The sequence below is a fragment of the Papaver somniferum genome, unplaced genomic scaffold (genome assembly GCF_003573695.1).
Source record: "Papaver somniferum cultivar HN1 unplaced genomic scaffold, ASM357369v1 unplaced-scaffold_133, whole genome shotgun sequence".
Lineage (NCBI taxonomy): Eukaryota > Viridiplantae > Streptophyta > Magnoliopsida > Ranunculales > Papaveraceae > Papaver > Papaver somniferum.
In genome coordinates, this window is record NW_020622492.1 from 14,661,068 (window position 1) to 14,669,234 (window position 8,167).

Genomic DNA, 8,167 nt, shown 5'->3' on the forward strand with positions numbered 1-8,167 from the left:
CTCCTCTCTGTCAAGAAAACAAAAAATTGAGAAAACTGATATGATTGTGGATATAGTCTGTTACAATCCCTTGTTAAAGATCGTGAAGAAGATGTGCGTTCAAAAAATTCTGAATGTGAAAATCTTCGTCGAAATCTCTTTGTGTTGAAAGAAAAACAACTTGAGATTGATTTAACTGCTGCTCTTGATAAAATCAAGATGTTGGAAGTGGACTTGAAAAAATACTGAATGTGAAAATTCTGAAGCAAGGTGTGACTCTCAACAAAATTGTTTCAATGCCAGAGAAAGTGTTTTTCTCTCTCGAAAAAAACAACTTGAGGTTGATTTAACTGCTGCTCTTGATAAAATCAAGATGTTGGAAGTGGACTTGAAAAAGTTCAATACTAGTTCAAACAAATTAACCACAATTCTAGGAGAAAGTAAAAATTATCCTGATACACGAGGATTGGGCAATAAGGGAATAGATGCTCCACGTACTAGCAAAGAGGTAAAATTTGTCAAGGCTATTGATTCTTCTCAACAAAAGGTTTCCACTAACAGCAAAAGTGAATACCTTCACCGGCAGTTAAGGTTCGAAAGAGCAAAGTATATGTGACGCCCCAACTCCTAAACCTGCTTAGCTATAGGATTACAACCTAATTGAAGCATCAAATCCATATTATAAATCTTAAGAACCATCTTCACATAAAGCACTAACAAACAAACCCAAACTCTCTGATACAGTATTTTGAAAGTCTCTCATGTTATATAAGTATATAATTGTGTTGTTTTACAGAATAAAGAAAGAATACATAAAATACATATACACGGCAACACTAATATTAGGTAGAGCACTAAGCTATGAAAACGGATATATTCGCACGCTTCATTCTTTATGATTACTGAAACTGAAGTGGGAACAAGTGAGCACATCGTCCCAAAGGGTGCCCGAAGAAATATATAACTTCCAAGTACTCACTAACATGATTCACAGTTCAAAGAACAAAAATTGGAAAGAATAGTAATGAATCTAAGCGTTCAACAATTCATGCAACAAGAAACAAGTGTTATCCTAACCTCGCCAAACTCATTGGAGAAGACGACGCGAGAACAACCCTAACCAATAATAATAACATCATCCACACAGAGTGATCATACAAACTATGATTCAGAATATTACCATCATGATCAGAAAGTTAGTCAAACAAGTATGATATGCACACGAGTGATTTCCATCAAATAAAATAATATATATAATATCATAACGGATGAATTACCGCCCTACTAAGTAATATTCAAACGGATGAGTTACCGCCCTACTATATTAATAAGCAGTAATACTATAACGGATGAATTACCGCTCTACTAATGAAATAGTTATAATAGTATTTAAACGGATGAATTACCGTCCTACTAAATAATATTGTCGATGGATGAATTACTGCCTTACTTAACTTAGCTAAGAGACGTGGGGTAACACAGGCACTCCTCGCAGGGAAATCTCACAATGCATATCAAACACATCACATCATAGCAATACCGTACATACAGATACAACATATACATCATACTCAAGATACGGGAATTAGAACATCACAGTATACGCCATCATGCACTCAAATAGTAAAGACTCATCATGCTCGCAGATAAAAGAAAGATTAATGATTACAAGAAGGTTACAGAGTTCCCACCTGTTTGGAAGGCAAACCACTCCTACCTCGAGATCCGTGATCCACCAGATCATCCTTTGAATCGTTCGTTGTTAATAAAGACTAACTGTTAATCACACAAGCACTCTAAGAATTCAGCCAATAAGCTCACACAAGGTTCATAACATAATTTCATATACATCTCTAGTTTTATTCTAAGTGAACTATTTAATGGTTCTAAGCCCATTTATGGTTTTACACCGTTTTATTGTATATCTTTAGCACAAATAAAGGTTTACTAATTCAATTAGTTTGGTCTATAGTCCATTCGATAGTTCTAATGAATATGTACAACTTTGTCGAAGGAACCAAAGGTCAATTAACAACTAATGTCAGTCAAAGGTCAAAGGAACCAACTGGTTAGGTCACTGAGTCAAATCGAGTCAAGTCTGGTTAAAGGGTCGACTAAGTCAGAAGATCGATTCAGGAAGATAATCTGACTCAGACGAGTCAGATTAAACTAACAACTGGCCAGGCTAAAACACAAGGCCCGAGCTATCAGCTCATGCCACAAACTAATGCACAATCAATATGCAAGCAAAATACGCCAAGAACAAAAGATGCATTTATAATTGTACACAGTTCTATAAGCTACATCTAACTTTTATCTTCATTTCAACTAAGATTTGAACAATAACATCATTAACTTCATTACTTCTCAACAGATTCATACATCTCCATTTCCAGTTCATTTCCTTTCATCTTGCAAATACCAACACCAGCAATAACAACACCAGGCTTCACTTCAAAAGTTCACACAAACAGCCATAGTAGCTTAATCCATCAACCTACAGATTCAACATCCTCATACCCAAAACCTTGTATTGATCAACCCATTTTACTTTCACAGCAACATCATTACCAATTCAGCTTCACATTTCAGACCCACTGGATTCAGTTCACATACCATTTAACCATGTCATTCTCTCTTCTGCCAGTTCAATCACATTGGTAACTCTATTTCCAACTCGAATGCACCACCAAGTCACCACCACAGCAGATATAAACCTATGTCTTCACCATGGAAGCATCATTATCCATTGCAAAACTGAACATCTACATCACTGCTAGCAATTCAGTCCTCCCGTAACAACAAAGACCTCATCTTCATTAACTCTATCAACACCTCCATAACCTTGAAGCTTACAATACCACTACCACCAATCTTCACAGTTCATACATTATACTACTACCAGAGTCTCATCTTCATTTATATTCTTCTCAAGTCAGCAGTCTTGTAATTCAAATCCACTAACTAAAAGCTTCTCCTGCCACTTGAACTTCATATCAACAACAGTTCCCAATTCTACTTCTATGTTCATCAAGACAAAACCCTATAACTCAACCCAATATCTTGTTGCATCCATCACCTGTAACTTCAAACTACAACTGTTGTAACCTTTTTCCACCATCTTCATTAGCTACAACAATAACTCAATCACATAACCTCCATCCTCATGAACTGAAATCTCATAACCAACCACAATACATCCATTGAGCAGAATAACAAAATCTCCCTCTATCTCAGTTTATACCTCTTCTTTACAATTTAAATGTCATCCTTCTAAAATCAACAAAACCCTATTTTCTCAATTTGGGGAAGAACATGAGAAAACCCTAATTTGATTCGATTAACAGAGAAACTAAAATTAAATGCTATAGAACCATCTAGACTTCACTCAAACACAAACCCATCTAATGATCTATCAAAACACTTCAAATTTAAAGAACAATTTAAATTAATTCGAAAGCCTAAATTAAATCTTTGTTTACCTTTTATGTTGGGTTTGATTTTCACCAGATAAATCAAAACTATCACCATCATTTAACCTTCAATCTATATAAGCTTTATATCAACTTAGAATCATGAACTGATTCTCAAAATCGCCAACAGACGAAGAACATGGAAGAAAGGAAGAGAAGAAGAAAAAGAAGAAGAAGAAGAAGAGAGATAAAGAAGAGAGAGGAATGAATTTCTCTGCGACACGTTTGATGAAGATAAGACCAAAGAAAGTTACTGAGGCACTCACGTTTTGGATAAGGAAATCCCCTCACACTAAACTGACGATATCTCCTTCGTCATAAATTCATCAGTACGCTATGTAACTTAATAACCCCTTCAGTACCTCCATCTTTTAAAGTGTTTTTGTTGTACATCATGGACTTACATTTCAATTTTTCTACAGGTTCGAGGCGAAGCCAGAGTGCAGGGAATTCATATTGAATTAGAATCAGATGACGACTAACCCCTAGCTTCCACAGTTACCAGATGGTCCTGATCAACCACCATTCTTAGACCCATCTTGGTCTGATGTCCCAGTAGATCGATAGTTTAAGAGACGGTATCATATAAGATTGGCTTACGACAGTCGGTTAACTATGTTAGTATCAGTCCGATGATATTATCTACAACAACCCGAAGAATATGGTTGCTAATCTCTTTCTAATCCCATTTTTTGGAACTGATTAATTAATCTTAAATTTACTTGAATTATGATTTTTGGGATTAAACTCAATTGTACCACTCGAAATGCAAAAGTGAATATGTTGTTTACAAATTCAAATTATGGGACATATTGGTGAGGTATGTCAATTGGTGAAATATAGACGTGTGTAACATTTTAGTAACGAGCAATGTGGGATCACGATTTGGCAAAGAAAGAAATATTAAAAGGAAAATAAACAGATTAGTTGTTACGTAGCGAAATTTGTTGGCATGAAAAAAGAAGAAGGCGGCATGGGTTAAGCCCTAGTATCTTATAAAGTGATCCAAAAAATATTTTGCCTCATTTTTGCTGATACAAAGCATGTACCGTCCCATTTGAATTTTGGTAGAATCTAAGTTTTGCGAATGAGACCTTCAATTCAAGTTAAACTAGAGAAATGATTGCTTGTTACAAAGCTTACAATCAATGGAAGAATATCTTATAAAATGATCCAATTTTTTTTTTCTCATTATTGCGGATACAAAGCGTGTAATGTCGCTTTTGAATTTTGGTAGAGACTCTCTTTTGCGAATGAGACCCTCTTTTGCGAATGAGACCTTCAATTCAAGTCATAACTAGAGATATGATGGCTTGTTACAAAAATCACAGTCAGTGGAACAGTATCTTATAAAATGATCCAAAAATTATTTTTCCTCATTTTTGCGGATACAAAGCGTGTACCATCGCCTTTGTATTTTGGTAGAAACTCACTTTTGCGAATGAGACCTTCAATTCAAGTTAAAACTAGTGAAATGATGGCTTGTTACAAGCATACAATCAATGGAATAGTATCTTATAAAATGATCCAAAAAATATTTTGCCTCATTTTTGCGGATACAAAGCATGTACCGTCAATTTTGGTAGAAACTTACTTTTGCGAATGAGACCTTCAATTCAAGTCAGAACTAGACAAATGATGGCTTGTTACAAAGTTTACAGTCAATGGAACAGTATTTTATAAAATGATCCAAAAAATATTTTGCCTCATTTTTGCGAATACAAAGCGTGTACCGTCGTATTTGTGTTTTGGTAGAAACTCACTTTTGTGAATGAGACCTTCAATTCAAGTCAAAACTAGGAAAATGATGGTTTGTTACAAAGCTTACAATCAATGGAAGAATATCTTATAAAATGATCCTAAAAATATTCTGCCTTATTTTTACGGATACAAAGTGTGTACCGTCGCCTTTGAATTTTGGTAGAAACTCACTTTTGGGAATGAGACCTTCAATTCAAGTTAGAACTAGAGAAATTATGATGGATTGTTCCAAAGCTTACAGACAATGGAACAGTATCTTATAAAATGATCCAAAAAATATTTGGCCTTAATTTTGTGGATACAAACCGTATAACGCCGCTTTCGTATTTTGAGAAAAACTCAATTTTGACAATGAGACCATCAATTCAATTTAGAACTAGAGAAATTATGGCTTGTTACAAAGGTTACAGTCAATGGAACAGTATCTTATAAAATGATCCAAAAAATAGATAGCCTCATTTTTGCGGATACAAAGCGTGTACCTTCGCCGTTGAATTTTGGTAGAAACTCACTTTTGCGAATAAGACCTTCAATTCAAATCACAACTAGTGAAATGATGGATTTTTACAAAGCTTACAATCACTGGAACAGTATCTTATAAAATGATCCGAAAAGTATTTTGCCTCATTTTTGCAGGTACAAAGCATGTATCGTCGCCTTTGAATTCTGGTAGTAACTCTTTTTTGAGAATGAGACCTTCAATTCAAGTTAGAACTATAGAAATTTTGGGTTGTTACAAAGCTTACAAACAATGGAATAGTATCTTATAAAGTGATCCAAAAAATATTTTGCCTCATTTTTGCGGATACAAAGCATGTACCGTCCTATTTGAATTTTGGTAGAATCTAAGTTTTGCGAATGAGCCCTTCAATTCAAGTTAAACTAGAGAATTGATTACTTGTTACAAAGCTTACATTCAATGGAAGAATATCTTATAAAATGATCCAAATTTTTTTTTTGCCTCATTATTGAGGATACAAACCGTGTACCGTTGCTTTTAAATTTTGGTATAGACTCTCTTTTGCGAATGAGACCTTCAATTCAAGTCATAACTAGATATATGATGGCTTGTTACAAAAATTACAGTCAGTGGAACTGTATCTTATAAAATGATCCAAAAATTATTTTTCTTCATTTTTGCGGATACAAAGAATGTACCGTCGCATTTGAATTTTGGTAGAAACTCACTTTCGCGAATGATACCTTGAATTCAAGTCAAAACTAGATAAATAATGATTTGTTACAAATCTTACAATCAATGGAAGAATATCTTATAATATGATCCAGAAACTATTTTGCCTTATTTTTACGGATACAAAGCGTGTACCATCGCCTTTGTATTTTGGTAAAAAATCACTTTTGTGAATGAAACCTTCAATTCAAGTCAAAACTAGAGAAATGATGGCTTGTTACAAAGCTTACAATCAATGGAAGAGAATCTTATAAAATGATCCAAAAAATATTTTGACTCATTATTGCGGATACAAAGCGTGTATCGTCGCGTTTGAATTTTGGTAGAGTCTCTATTTTGCGAATGAAACCTTCAATTCAAGTCAGAACTAGAGAAATAATGGCTTGTTACAAAACTTACAATCAATGGAACAATATCTTATAAAATGATACAAAAAATATTTTACCTCATTTTTGCGAATACAAAGCGTGTACCATCGCCTTTGAATTTTGGTAGAGACTCTTTTCTATGAATGAAACCTTCAATTCATGTCATAACTAGAGAAGTGATGGCTTGTTACAAAACTTACAGTCAATGGAACAGTATCTTATAAAATGATCCAAAAAATATTTTGCCTCATTTTTGCGAATACAAAGCGTGTACCGTTGCATTTGTATTTTGGTAGAAACTCACTTCTGCGAATGAGACCTTCAACTCATGTCAAAACTAGAGAAATGATTGATTGTTACAAAGCTTAAAGTCAACGGAAAATGATCCAAAAAATATTTTACCTTATTTTTGCGGATATAAAGCGTTTACCGTCGCATTTGAATTTTGGTAGACACTAATTTTTGCGAATGAGAACTTCAATTCATGTCAAAACTAGAGAAATGATTGTTTGTTACAAAGATTACAATCAATGGAAGAATATCTTATAAAATGATCCAAAAAATATTTTGCCTCATTATTGCGAATACAAAGCGTGTATCGTCGCGTTTGAATTTTGGTAGAGTCTCTATTTTGCGAATGAAACCTTCAATTCAAGTCAGAACTAGAGAAATGATGGCTTGTTACAAAACTTACAGTCAATGGAACAATATCTTATAAAATGATACAAAAAATATTTTACCTCATTTTTGCGAATACAAAGCGTGTACCATCGCCTTTGAATTTTGGTAGAGACTCTTTTCTACGAATGAAACCTTCAATTCATGTCATAACTAGAGATGTGATGGCTTGTTACAAAACTTACAGTCAATGGAACAGTATCTTATAAAATGATCCAAAAAATATTTTGCCTCATTTTTGCGAATACAAAGCGTGTACCGTTGCATTTGTATTTTGGTAGAAACTCACTTCTGCGAATGAGACCTTCAACTCATGTCAAAACTAGAGAAATGATTGATTGTTACAAAGCTTAAAGTCAACGGAACAATATCTTATAAAATGATCCAAAAAATATTTTACCTTATTTTTGCGGATATAAAGCGTTTACCGTCGCATTTGAATTTTGGTAGACACTAACTTTTGCGAATGAGAACTTCAATTCATGTCAAAACTAGAGAAATGATTGTTTGTTACAAAGATTACAATCAATGGAAGAATATCTTATAAAATGATCCAAAAAATATTTTGCCTCATTTTTGCGGATACAAAGAGTGTATTGTCGCCTTTTTTTGTTCTAAATCATTAAATTTTATTACCAAAAATTTTCAATTTACAGCTTACAAAAAAGCCTTGATGTTTTCGAGGCTTTAAACAAAAGAAGTAAAAATTTTAAGTC

The 8,167-nt window shown here is 33.8% G+C and overlaps 1 long non-coding RNA gene across 1 annotated transcript; it reads right to left on the reverse strand.

Moving 5' to 3' along the window:
- Positions 1–639: 639 nt before the first annotated feature.
- On the reverse strand, positions 640–4,158 carry LOC113333682. Its single transcript, XR_003352192.1, has 3 exons — positions 3,462–4,158; positions 1,671–1,755; positions 640–887 (listed from the first exon to the last, which is right to left on the reverse strand). It is a non-coding gene; the product is annotated as an uncharacterized LOC113333682 (long non-coding RNA).
- Between the last annotated feature and the right edge of the window lie 4,009 nt (positions 4,159–8,167).